Raw genomic sequence first — 14758 nt, 5'->3', positions numbered from 1 at the left:
ACTTTTCTACAAAACAATATCTGTCAAAAAATTAATGTCATGCTATCATGCTTACCCTGTCTTGGCATTATGATGAAACACACAAAGTCCCTGGCTACTTAATATTTCATTAAGGCAGAAAAAGCTGTTGGAAAATTTAACTATGCAATATTAATATGTACTTAGTAAATCCTGTCTTGCTATTGGATAAATTTTGTGTTGAACTTAGTAAAATATCTCCAGACCTTCTTTATATGTCTGGAGATATGTAGCTTTATAGATGTAATTCCTCGTTGCCTATTTGTTGAAGGCATAGCCAAGACAAAGTCACTTTTGAAATTGTTCATATTTATGGCATTTGTTACTGAATATGCAGGCCATAGATTTAAAAAGGCATAATCATATCTTCATTAAGGGATAATGATTTGCTGAAAACATTAATATGAAGCATTTTTGTAAATATGTTTATCCCTTAAAATCTTAAAGTGACCACCATTAAATTATATGCTTTTTTATATCCTAAAACATTAAATATCCATTTTGAAAACTATCCTGGTTGAGAGAGAGAAAAAAATCACTTCACTACTGCACATTTACAAGTCTTGCTTCGCCTGCTCAGACCTTCCTGGGCATGGGGACACAGAGCTTTCACATACTGAGCTCAGCTGGTCATCCTCCGAGGCAGAGAGGGGACTCTTCTCTTTGAGCTCCCCGAGGGAAGTGAGTTCTGGGCAGCCGTGGGTCCCTGTCCAGCTGCTTCATCTGTCTGGAGGGGACCAGAGGGTCACAGACAAGGCTCTCTGTGACACTGAATTATCTGCCTGAGTGTGATTGTGCCTGCTGGGAGAGACACTCAAGATAATATGAGTGTGTGCTTATAAAAAACATTTTTTCAGGGATTTGCTTCCAGCACATCTTCGTTCTCAAGGTTTTACATTCATCTGTTGCGTGTCAACACTGTTCTGCTGTTTAGCTGAAATGCTGACACAAGCAATCTCAGCATGTGCCCCTTAAATATACTTCCCTAAAGAGGGAGCCATGGCTGTTTACTGTTGTAACTCCTAGTGGAGATCAAGGAAAGATAAGGTTGGGGATTCAGACGACCATTGGTCTAATAGGATATGTTTGTCATTCTTTCCCCTGGGACAGAGCCTTACGCTGGGGAGAGTTTGACTGTATTAGAGTAAAGAATAAGAATGTAAACTGTTAAGTTGTAATTAAAGCCACATGTAGTTTGTGTTATAACTCTTCACAATACTATGAGTTGAACCAAAGTTCCAAGGAAATGACAGAGGTGTAGATCACTCTGATGCTGAGTGGGCACAAAGCCGGGAGTGAGGCTGGAGGAGGTAGACATCGGAAGAACCAGACAACAGACAGCTGTGCTGAGCTATGCAGCACTGCACAGTCAGGCTATGGGCTGTCAGTGAGGCTGAGGTGTGTCTGCTCCCTACACAGGAGACAACAGGGACAGAAGAAAGGTGTACCAATCCCATGTCATTTCATATTATGGATATGCCCTGTAAATACAAGCAAAGGTACTTTACAATTTCTGCTACAGTAAAAATAAAAATAAAAGATTAAAAGGACATTTCTCTATATCATACATGATGGTAGTATTCAATTTTAATTTTTATAGTCTTTTTGCTTTCTTTTACCTAACAAGTATATCCACAGAAAATAAAGACTACAGTACATAATCATTTAATCATTAAAATTGCAAGATAGTAAGATCACACCAGTTACCACTCATTAATTAAGATCTATTGCCTTCCAAACAATAGTGTACGGATTTTTATTTTAGATGTGGTTATCTTTCTTTGTTCCTATTTTGACAGTGGTGGTCAGGAATGTTTGATGAGGCCCGGGTTGATCGGCAGTGGGCCCAGTGTGTTTTAATGTCCCTGTGCATGTTTGGTTGTGGATTTTTGGCATTCACTTACTTGCTGTAGCCAACTTCAAACAAACCAGTAGCCCTGTTTTTTTTTGTTTGTTTTTCTTTGGCTCAAAAATGTTGACTGTTTCATCCTTTTTATAAACTGTGCAAATTATGTTTAGTTTTGTTTTGTTTTTATTTGTCCAACGTTCCATAACTCATTTTTGGAGTGATCAGCAAAAGGAAAACATCATGCTGATTTGTTGCTATACAACGATACAGACTAGTAAATTAAATTCTGTTACAAATTCGTAGTTTTCTTATGACAGTACTCAATTAGAAGGTGAGTTAGGTCATTTAAAAGTGGAAGTGGTGCATTTCTACATCCTGTGGGCATGTTATGGTGATGGCACAACAATACAAGAGCTCTAAACAATGACTGCAGTAGTTTCATTCAAAACATACTGCTTGGTTTTGTTTGATCAAGTCCCAGGATAAGAACTTGTTGCATCTGATCTGTCAACTTCATCTGGTAGGGCCTTAATTTAAATATGATCAGGGGGTATTTAAAAAAGTAAACAAGAGCCTGAAGTTCACTAATAAACTTTTTAGGTTTATTGCCTAAAAAACTTAAATATATTTGTAATGCTAACAGATTACAAATATTAATCTGTTTGTAATGCAAACAGATTAATATAAAAAAAACTGACTCGGTGCTACAATGTTTGATGAATTGCATGCTTGCACTTTACAAAGCTACAAACTCAAACAGCAAGGTCTTGTCCTCTGTTATGTTTAAGAAGTTTTTCATCCATCCATTTTCTTACATCCTTGTCCGTAATGGGGTCGGGAGGTGCTGGTGCCTATCTCCAGCTATCGTTCCGGGCGAGAGGCGGGGTACACCCTGGACAAGTTGCCAGTCTGTCGCAGTAGAAGTTTTTCCTTTAGCTTTAAATCTCCCCTTTCTGCAAATAGGTGCTCCATTTTACAATACATAAACACACCCTGGACAAGTAGCCAGCCCATTATGGGGCAACACAGAAAAACTCAGATTTAGGGACAATTTCATAGAGACCAACTCTTTGCATCAACTGTTTGCAGTATAACAAAGATTTGCTGCTGAAGGAAATTTTTTTTTTCAGGACAAGAATCAGTGCCTTTGTGAGTGAAAGCTGATTAGAAATGGTTCTAAATTGTTATCTGTTTAGCAATTTTAATATTTTTTAAAAATCCCAAATTTGGATTTTCAGCTTTTTTTTTTCTCAATTTTCACTGTTTAACATATTTTCATACTACAGGTCCAATAAAAGACATAGTAGTAAAGGTAGTACAAAGTGGGCAAACAGGACAAGAAATAAGGACTGTGAAGAATAGTGTGTAGAGAGGTAGACAGCATGTGTTCATTTCAGGTTAACTGGATGTTTTAATAGTGCAAAGACACATGAAAAAAAAAAAACAAGAACAGGAATTATGGGCAAAGAGGGCTGTCACTAGTAATAGGCAGGTTTGTTTGTTTTTATATCTATGTTGGAGAATGTGCCCCGAAAGCAAACTTAGGTCAGATGCAGCAGCATTGTTCTGACATCCTAATCTCTCTTGTGCTACCTCCAAATCAAAAATATCTCAAATCTAAATATATGCCTTCATATAGAGGGTACTAATGACAACCTGTTTCACTTTAATGGCAACAACTGCAACTTGTAAAATTATTTATTTAGGTAAAGTCATGTCACTCTTCCTTGGACTCTTTCCTTATTTCTGTTCTGTTGTTGTGCCCAGCTTTCTTCCATCACTTCATCTTTACAGGCTCTCCTCTCCCATCCACTTATGTTGCTTGTGGCCAATGGGGAATTGCTCCTTTCACTGATGGACCCTTTCATTCTCCCCTTTTAATCAAGCCTGTTAGTACTTCTTAATTAAGACATCACAGTCGTGTTTGATCACTCGCGCTCCTCTCTGAGAGGAGGGAGGGAGAAAGACAGTGAAAGAGATCATGAAAAGGAGCCCATATACCCTACCGGTCGCAGTTTTCTGTGTGTGAAGATGACTGAACAGCTTCAATTGTAACAGATACACCTCCTCCGACTCTTCTCTGCCAGCCCTTGAGGCTTGCGGTGTGTACTTTTCCCAAACCAACAGGCATCAACCTCCAGAGATCCATACCAGACAGATGGTATTGGAGGCTGGGTGGGATGGCTATCGAGCTCCCTACTGTCAGTTTGTTCTGATGATCACACACACCAGGCTGTCGATACTCACAGTCTACTAATCAAAGAGTTAAAAAAAAACAGAATGCAAAGACTCTTTAGAAACGTAAACTTTGCAGGTTTTCATTTAGGAAGTGAGACTCCAAACTTCAAAAGAGTAAAAGTTACACTGTTGTTTTTGCCTGCCTTATGCCGGACACTAAGTCTGTAAGTTCAACATTAGGCTGTCTTTAGCTTTGGTTTGTTACCTCTGTCCTCAATATTGAGCGGGATCTGAGTTAGTATGGTAAAGATGGCTACTCTGTGCTTACAGTACACTTATTGTGAGTTTAGAAGTAAAGCTTTGGGAACTCTGTCCTCAGGCGACAAACAATGTTGAAAGAGGGGGACACAAAAAGCACCATTAGTGATTGAATACTTTAGAAAATCTTTCTGACCTATTTTCCCTTTTTTCAATACAGACAGAGAAACAAACAACACTCATTTGTAGTTTGGGGAGCTCTTTGAGGATCAGAGTAAAACTTTAACTTGGTCTGGTAGGAAGTACCTCAGTCGAGCATATTAAGACTGAATCCTATTTCTAATGTCCCACACATAATTCATATAATGGATGAAATACCCCTCTGATAATGGGACATTTAAAGGAAGTGATACAACATCAGTTTTATTTTATTTCATGCATATTAACAAGCGTGGCATAAGTGACATTCAGTGTTGTATAGAAACCTACTAATCATATACTGTATAATACAGTGACATAATTTATTAGTAAAAAATCTAACATAAAACAAACATATGTACCAAAACGGTGGATTTAAGTGTACTGATATGCACCAGAATAAGGCATAGAGTAGAATAATACCCCAAAAATGTACTCAAGTAAGAGTAGCATCACTGAAATATATTTCTACTTAATTAGAAGTAAAAAGTAGTGTAAAAAGTATTTGGTAAAAATGTAGAGGTAGGGAAAATATCCTAGATAACTTTAGATCTAGATGGTACTATCTGTGATATTTCTAGAAACCTCATGTTCCCTGAAAGGTTCAATCTAAGTGGTTTTTTATTGGTTTTGCAGAAATCAGATTTCGGTGCCTGGAGAAGCTCAATCAAGAAATATGGTTAAATCATCATATTTAACCATTCATGACCTTTTGTCATACAAGCCTGGATATTTGCTTTTTGTTAATAAATTCATAGTTTATTTGTATGCACTGAGGTTATCCTTGTCTAATATTGAAATGTGCTGGATGATCTCAAATATTTAGTGGTTATGAAAAAGCAGAACTAGACAGAAATATTGTACATTTTTCCTTATGTAATTAGCTGCTTGTTTCTTATCTTTTATGTACAGAGTGGTAAAGTAGAAATATAGTTTTTTTCTTAATAAATAAAGACAATAATAATAAAATGCAAAAATCACAAAAACTAGAAATTGCAGCTGGGTGGACTCTTAAAAGCTGTCATTATCTCCACCTTCAATTCATCATTTCACATGAAGAAGTTGTTTAATGTTGTTTCTTGACAGGAAATAATCTTATAGCCTTCAGCTGTATCTATTGTTTCTGCAACAGATATCTTTCTACTGCTTACATTCTGCTGTCTCAGTTTAATATTAATAATATAGTAATGTAAAGATTGAACATATTTAAATAAAAAAAGAAGAAGTTGGTATGTGTGCGCTAACCTTAATTCTTAAAGCATCTCGCTGCTTCCTTCACCGCTGTCTGCTGGTCAGTCAATTAGCCTGTGAGTCAGTGTGCTACTGAGTCAGTGAGATTAAGGTACAGTGTGCGTGTTATTTTCACTGTGAGCTCTCCTGTCTGCATATGTGGCCCCCCTGGCATGTCCTGGATCCCCGTAGCGGGATGCGCAGCCATTTCTGCCTGGTTAGCTGATGGGGGCTGTTCTGCTTCCAGACAATTTAGCAAAGGAAACTCCTGCAACAAACATAAACAGACAGAGACTGATCCAGGCAATAACAGCCAGTACATACACAAAGAAATCCCATAAACACAAACAGGAGTGGTAAATGTGTGGAATGAAAAGCTTGTCTACTATTCCGGGGAGATTATTCCCAAGTTTTTTGTTTTGTTAAGTCTTCCTCCATGAAAGTTGCTCTTTGTGACTCTAGACATTTACCAGAGTCTGGAAACCATCTGCAAACAGAAGATTCCCGTGGCTGGATTAGGGCTTGCAGTCTCTTTCTCTCTGTTTCTGTGAGAAGAAGTCCATTTGCCCCAAAGGTAAAGGATAGAAGGGTCAAATAAAAGGAGGATAGAAGCGGAGAAAAAAAAGACAGCCAGAATGGATAACAACTTAGATCCTTGGAGCGAGGCATGGACCCGAGTGGAGATGGAGAACTGGCATGGGGAATCAGAGCATTGCGTGCGTGTGTGTTTGTGTTCCTCTTTGGTCAGTCTAGTTCAAAAGCTGAACTGCGTCCAAGCCGTGGTAATGATGCAGGCAGCCACATCAGACCACAATAACCAACAGTCTTTCGCTGGCCAATTACTGTCTGCCACAATTATATTTCCAATTCAGAGGTAACAAGGGAAAGTGGCCCAACTCAACTAATCATTTCAAGCAATTACTTTTAAAACTAATTAGAATGTCAGGTTTGGCTGTGCGTGCTGAGGCTTGGGGGGGAGCTTTTTGTTTGTGTTTTTGTTGCTGTTTTCACTTTGTCAAATGGATGGACTTGAAAGGAGAGACCAAAGGGGCAATATCAACGAAAGTGCAAGCCAAACATCGTTCACAGCCACAGTTTGAGCGACTTGGTCATTATGGAAGTTTTAGTTGGTTTGGGGAAATCTATTGTGCAAAAGAAAAATGCTGTGTTGGTTTTGTTGATGCCAGGCACTTTATAAAATGAGTTCTTGGTAGTGTCAGCTGAAGTGCTGTGAGAAAGCAAACTGACCACATTTCTCTTGGGCCCCTGAACTGATTAAAGAAGGATACAACAGAGACCGAACAAGAGGCAATTCAGAAGGGTTGCAGCTTCAGTAATTTACACTTTATATACAAAGAATTGCAATGTTGTTGGGCACATATTTCAGTTTGTTTAAAATATGTTTGGGGCTGCAAATAATTGTACAAAATTAATAGAATGCACAAATTTTATGATATTTAAAGCAACATAACCCATGAAGCTGTGGTGTAAGACCGTGATTCTTATTGTAATTATTTTTGAATTTCAAAAAGGCTGCCGAGTGTATTTGCATGCTTTGTAGATTCCTACTGTATGTGTAGAAGGTTGTAGTTCTCTCATTCAACAAGTATAAACTATAATACAGAAAGAGAAATAAGAGATTTTACAAACCATGAGAGAGATGTTACTTACTGTAGGTAGATGGACAAGCTGATGGTGTCTACCAGTGGTACGACATTTGAACAGTCTCGGGGCACATCGTAGGTCCAATATTTCATTATTAGTCAGTTGAGAAAGCAGTAACAAATTTAACCACTGTCTTGTGAAACTAATCCCTTTTAACACATACTCTGACATTTAATCTGTAAATACAACATTTCTGGTGTAATCCATGGCAGTGCTGGCCAGGTCATGCTGCAGCAAAGCAATGACAATTTCACTTTCTTGCATAACTTTTGGTAGATGGCCCCTTTTTCAGGAATTTACCCAAAAATATCCACTGTTCTGGTTTGTAACTAATTGCATTTTACACTCATCTCTCCAAAGAACACCATTCCAGAAATCCTGGCCTTTGTCTACAATTGTCTGGCAACATTTAGCCCGGCCTTGGTGTTTTTGTTAGAAATCAGAGTGAACACTGTTTTTATAGAGTTGATGGTTTGCCTTGGTGAAGAGATTTATTCAGTCATGCACTGAAATTATGGCAAAATTATCTATCTTTAAATATCGAGGAGCTCAGATGCTCATCCTGTGGGATGTATACAGATTTCTTGGGGTTTGCGTAAGCCATCACTTCATAATGCAGTAATTATTCTTTTCTACTTCTTGTCATTAATATTTCCATGTCCATCACAGCGATTGCACTTTAGGCTAAACAATTAAAACATATCTTATAAATTTGCATGTTTCAGAGTTGGCTTTGGGTCACAAGTACTCAGACACTCACTCACACACAAACACATAGGAAGATGGCACAGGAATAAACAAAAACACACTAAAATGCCTCTAGTAGTTGTCATAACCGACCGCCCCTGATGGAGTGATGCCTCATTAATAGACAGCTTGCAGCAACAGCATGGCGTTACCTCTCCCACTTTTACAGAGCAATTGTGACAGCTCTGATTTTATCAACAAACTCAGTGGACGTAAAATAAGTCAGTAAGTTTATGGAAAGAATCAGGACCTAAAATATACTAACATAGCATTTTTTAATTTTACCTAAATCTCTCTAAGTGAGTGCTTTTTTGCTCTTTTGGTGAAAAGCTTTAGTGATCTGTAAAATGCAAAAAAATATCAATTCAAGTATGGTGTTTTTTAATCCTTGTCTCTGAATCTGCTTAGTTAATATTCCTGCAAGCTTCAGGCTTATGTTGACAATCAACATTTGTTAAACTGCTCCAGAAATGAGAGCAATATCTACCTACTGGCCTGAAATAAGCATGTTTCTGATCTACTACCTAAATAAAAATAAATATTGATCTCTTATTTAATACAGTTCAGTCCATTTATATTGATCTAGTTACTTTCCACCAAGAAGAGAATCTATTTGGAACTGGACCTTAAAAACAGTCTACAAGATAGTAATAGAAATAGGGATATTAAAAGCCCTGAAACAACAGAATTCACCCTGTTAATAGATTGCTGTGAAGAGGTATTAGTCCACTTCCAGATTTCCTACGTTTTGATGTTGCAGATTATCAAGTAAATTTTAGGACCAAACTGAAATAACCTGACTAAATACAAAATCTAGTTTTCAGTTGATGATTTTATATATTAAAACACTTAAAAACACCTGACAACAATGATTACGTGCAAAAATAACAAAACAGCAATACATCATGCCTCAATCAAAAGCACATTAGAAGCACATAAGTAATTTCTAAGGTTTTAGGACTCCATGCTACAGTGAATTGTTCTAGGAATGGCCAGCCTTCCAAAATTATTCGAGTTTGTCAAAAGCTCGTACTAGAGGTCACAGGAGATCCCAGCAGAGCACCAAAAGCACTTCAGGCCTCACTTGTTTTACCACCAACCTGGTAAATTTTCTTTGCATTGACAAGACAAAAGTAGACATTTTAAAAGGTTTGCAACCTATTCCACTTGGCATTAAGCTAAAACAAAATTTCAAATTAAGAAAATCCTACTAACAATCAAACACTGTGATAATAGTCTGAGACTGCTTTGCTGCTTCAGGACCTGGAAGGCTAACTGTATACGATGAAACAATGAACTATGCTCTGCCAAAAAATCTTTACAGACAACATCCGGGCCTCAGTCTGTTCCATTACACTCAAGCATACTTGGATTATGCAGCAGGACATTGACCCAACTCACAATGATCCAATTTTTGTTCAACTCACATTAGCTAGCCCAACATTAAATGGCTCCAACAAACAAACAAAAAAAAAATTCAAGTTTTGAAGTGGCCTAGTCAATGTCCAGACCTAAATCCAACTGAGTCTGTAGCATGCCTCATCAGGCAAATGGGCAAATCATGTTTGAAAATGCTCCAGTGTGGGTGAGTTAGCACAATCAGTAATTATATTTTGATACATTGTGAGGTTCTTCTCAGTACCTTTTTTCAACTTGTTAAAAAAGCATTATTTGAAAACAGCTTTTTTGGTTATTCAAGTGCTTACAATGCAGATTTATTTCCTCCACACAGTTTTGTTTGTTGTTATATTTTTGCCATTTGCAGCTGAACAATGGGTACAAATTAAACAAACTGAAAAGGGAGAGATGCCCATAGCAATGTTTCATGCTATTCCACATTTGAGTAATTATCAGCATGCTAATTACTACTTAGGTAACTAAACGAGGATCAGCAATTGTTACTTTTTTCTGTCAAAAGAATTTCAAATTATTATTTAGGTTTATTCTTTGTTGTCTATACTGATTCACAGTAAGATCATCCTGTAAACACCCTCCTATTGTTCACCTCTCCACATCTTCAAGTGATGCTCGTCTTCGGTTTGTTTGACGAGCCCGTGCCAGAATATTGAGCCTATTATGTTCACTGTGAGGATCTCCACGCTGCTGATTTGGTCCAGAATTATTTTTCAGTGTGCACACTGTGACTGGGGGGAAAGAGTTGGAAGACAGGGAGAGAGAGGGCTACAGAGGAGGAATAGTGGTGACTAAAAAGTGAAAAAAAAGAAGAGAAGTACTGTGATTGACAGTTGTCTGGCCCCGTGCCTGCTGAGGTTGTTCCCCCCGTCGACTGCTATTATCAGCAAAAGGACTTCCCCATCGGCTTGGCAGCAACTGCGTCACCCCTCTCCCCTGGAGGATGCTATCCCATTTGGGAGGAGATGAATAGGGGTCCCCTCACCCTGTATGAGGTCTCCGTGGACAGAATCTTTACAGATGGGACACCAAGAAGTAAACAGACTTCATGTCAACACCTCTCTCTACCTTGGTCTTTCTCCCTCTCTCTGTACTTTCAGTCTAAATCATTTTGAGTGAAAGAGTGTTTGACTTTGCCTTAGCTTTACAGATTCACAGCCTTGCAGTGCAAACAATTTGAAACGGAGATTACATCAACTGTTTGTCACTGTGTGTTTTAGCTCATAAAATATGACATCCCATTGTTCTTCTTGGAATTAATTTGTGGAAGGTAAGGCGCTCTGCATTCATCTGCGCTGAATGATGAATCATTGAGGTATAAATTTTAAATGATTTTTAAAAGGCCTTGCATTAGTCATTTGCTCATGTTAATTGAAAACTAAGTGATTCTGGCATGTAAATGATGGAACAGCCCGTCATGACGTTTGTCCCCACTTTAGCATCCGGAAGCTGCAAGTCTGAGAGTATTTTTGGCGCATGGTTAATTGCCAAAGGAATGCAGACGACACACAGACACCTGCGCTGCGAGGTGATTGGCATGTTCAATGTGCTATGTGTAATACACGCAAATCCTTCACTTTGGCAGGTGTGGGAGACAGAGATAGAGAGAAAGCACTGTGAGATATTGAAGGAACGAAAGAAAGAACAGAAGCATGTGCAGGTGTCACGGCCAGGTTTATTAAATTGTGTTCTTTTGACAACATCCCTGCAGCTGTGGGTGTAGGGAGCCTCTTGACTTACCCTGTAAAATTGGCATGGGCTTTTTTATTCAGATCAGCTGTTCAGCAGGCCATCAGGAGAGAAAACACGAAGCAGGCAACATGACAGTGCAGACGGCTGCAGTTTGAAGTGTGTGCCTAATATTATCCCACATATGATTTTCCTCTATTAAAGAGCCATCTGGGTAAATGGTAATGCTTTTATCAGCAGGATTGTTGCCTAATGTGGGCAGTGAGTGTGATAAGTACAGAGGACGCTGTCCCCGGTGAGAATCTATAGAGATGTTTTGTTCGCCTTATGTACGCCATGACACCTGGACCTTCTCACCTACTTTGTCAACCAAACTGTCAGTTCATGCCAACCCTTTATCTGCCCACAGTGTGATGATCCAGAAACATCTCTACTGGACACATATAAGTGCATCTCAATAAATTAGAGTATCATTGAAAAGTTTGTTTATTTATATCATTGTTTCAGTTCAAAAAGCAAAACTCATATAGATTCATTCTAAACAGGGTGAGAAAGTTCAAGTGTGTCTGATTTTCTTTGAGAATGATGACTCACATCTAAAGAAAATCCAAAAGTATGTTTCCAACATAAAAATTATATAAGACCGATAAGAAGGATAAGAAAGGGAAATAATTTCATGTTATACCTCCATATTGTGCCTATACAACACTGGTTAAGATTGCTATCTTGACAGTTCTCGAGCAGCTTGACACTGACACAATGAGGATACGCCTCCAAGGTCATACCCAAATCAACTGGATGTTCTATTCAATAATCTATTCCGGCATATTAATAAAAAGTTAGGTGAAAGAAAAAACTATGTTGAAAAAATGTGCACAAGCAACATTTCTAACTGAGGCCCATCTAGCCTAAAGTCCATTTATCTGGCATAATGACTTTGGTAGAATGAGCATTTCAGTTTTACAGGAAATTTAACTCAAATCGTACCAGTAAAACAGACTTATGGCTCACACTGTTAAGGGCTGTGGACACTGGCACCTTCTACAAGGCGGAGAAGTTACAAAGGCTAAAGAAGCTGTCTGTTCGCATATTGCTTTCTCTATTCAAGCATTTTAATAGAAGATTGAGTGGAAGGAAAACATGTGGTAGATAGAGGTCAACAAATTTTAGAGCTTCTGACACTTTGGAAAACTTTATGGAGATACTTACAGTATATCATTGTTCTGCAGCACCTTACACTTATCTACACTGCCAAAGTTACAAATTTTACCTCATTGTTTAACTCCATCGGTCAGCAAATACAAAATGTTCACCCAAAGAGAATCTATGAAGTGTTGTCAAGAATTAGATGAAAGAGAGCAAAACTGCAGACAACCTGTAAGCCACTATTGAAGCAATCTGGCCTTCTTAGGCTGGTTGCATGCATGGAACATTGTATTGATTAATTCATGAAAAACAATCTTTAAAGTACTGCCTTTATTGTACAGAACATGGAATACTTTGCAATAGGCTGAAAATTATGTGTTACATGTTTTTAATTGGGTTTATACAATATTAAAGTTTTGGAAATAACTAAATTTTAGGCTATAAGGATCAAAAGGAGTACAAATAAATGGTTGAAAAACATTTCTTCTTGTGTTATGAATTTAGAATTTCAATATCATGGCTTAATTGAAACTGAAATGCAGCAATGACCCTGTAATGTTCTAAGTTTTTTAGATTCACCTGTACACTGATTCACCCTCTCACACACATAGGCAAACTTATACTTTCTTACTCTCAATTTAACCCTAGTGTGTGACGGGGCCCATGGTAAGCTTCCTTGTGGGTGTTAATAGCCAATGGAGCAGATTTTGTAATGAGCGTTCAATCTAGTTGCTTGCCGTCTCTGCAACACATTAGCCATTTATACAAATTCAGTCCACTCGCCCAAGCAGAAGATCTGGATGCATATTTAATGTTTATCTTCTACAGATCTGGTTTTAGCCAATCTGTTCCTGAAGCAGCGTCTTTTAGAAAGGTGACAAAACCCCTGCCTCTGAGAACCAAACAAGTATGCCATGCGTCTTTCCTCGTCACGACTGTGACATGATTATGTTTTTATGATTATTGTGATTTGATTAAATAATTGCACAATTAGCACTAAGTCTTGGATAAGGTGTCTTACATTAATTAAAGGACAATGAAATGGTCTCAGTAGATGAAAGAGTGCTGAAGCATATATTGTCAAGATGGAAAACGCAGCATCCCTGGGAGATCCAGAGAAGGAACGGTTGCTGAGAGTGTCTGCATTTAAGTACCTCAATCATGCACCTGTCACTCCGCTTCCTCACATAGACGTCAGTGTTTACTGAAATGAAGGCTGACAGAAGACACCAGTGCTGGTTTGTGTGCAAACAGCTTGTGTGGACAGCCTCGTGAAGCCAACCCCATCCTGCACACTCATGCATTTCTTCTAGTTCATGGGAGATAACGCTTCAGACAATCTGAGGCAGGAAAACTGTACACTTGTTAAGATGTAATTTTGTGTCACTTTGCTGACAGTACATGTGTAGGAGACACTGTGTGTGGAGCCCAATATTTGTGATCCTGCCCCTTACCATTCTATAGTGTCAGGCTAATTGTCATGATTATCTCAGGCCAGTGAAATGCAGTCAGAAAACACATTAAGCATCTCTGTGAGTTAAAATAACCTTGAATGCATTTGCAATGGATCCCCTATTTGGAAAAAGCTCAACAATTTCAGCATTGCGTATTCCAAGTCACCCGGACAAGATCTGAACGCAGGTTTCAGGCAAGGTTGGGTCCAAATCAACTGTGATAAATGGGTAGATAAGACAATCAGTGCACGCTGTGACATAGGGCAATGTTAGCTGTCAGAGCAGTGTTCTGCTGGGGAGTTCAGTTGCACCCACAATTCTGCAGAAAGGGGAGAGAACTACACAAGTAGGCAAGTAGGGGCACTGTAGCCTGTTTGCATGCATACTCTTAACTTTTACCTTTCGCCTGCTTATGTCTGCTATGTTATGCCGCTGCGTACCACAGAGGCCTGCAAACATAGGGATGACCTTTTCAGAGTTATAACATGACAGTCTGTTAAGGACTTGTGTCAACTGATGCAGGAAATCACACAATCCCCAAGCAGAATAAAGAAAATGCAGAGAGAGCTGAGGATCTTGTTCTATCTTCATCTACTGTCAGTTGTTCATTATTGCATTATTGTACTCTCCAGCCCACAGGCTTCAAGGCTTACAGAAGGATATACATACATTTAATTCTATTTCCAAACAGTGGCATATTAAAGCGCAGAGTGTCCCACACTCCACTTGACTCATTTCCAGGACAAAATAATAACCCTGATTGTTCGGTACTTGCTTGAGCAAAAACACAATGCTCTACACAAGCATCTTCCACAAATCCCTAACTTACAGCTTAACATAATGTTGTAAAACAATAAAAAGTGCTTCTTTACAATAAATGGAAGTGTTTTATAATGTTTTTTATTGCTCCAGC

The sequence above is a fragment of the Xiphophorus hellerii genome, chromosome 4, assembly GCF_003331165.1.
Source record: "Xiphophorus hellerii strain 12219 chromosome 4, Xiphophorus_hellerii-4.1, whole genome shotgun sequence".
NCBI lineage: Eukaryota > Metazoa > Chordata > Actinopteri > Cyprinodontiformes > Poeciliidae > Xiphophorus > Xiphophorus hellerii.
The sequence above is the reverse complement of the archived record's forward strand: the minus strand, read 5'-3'. Positions refer to the sequence as shown.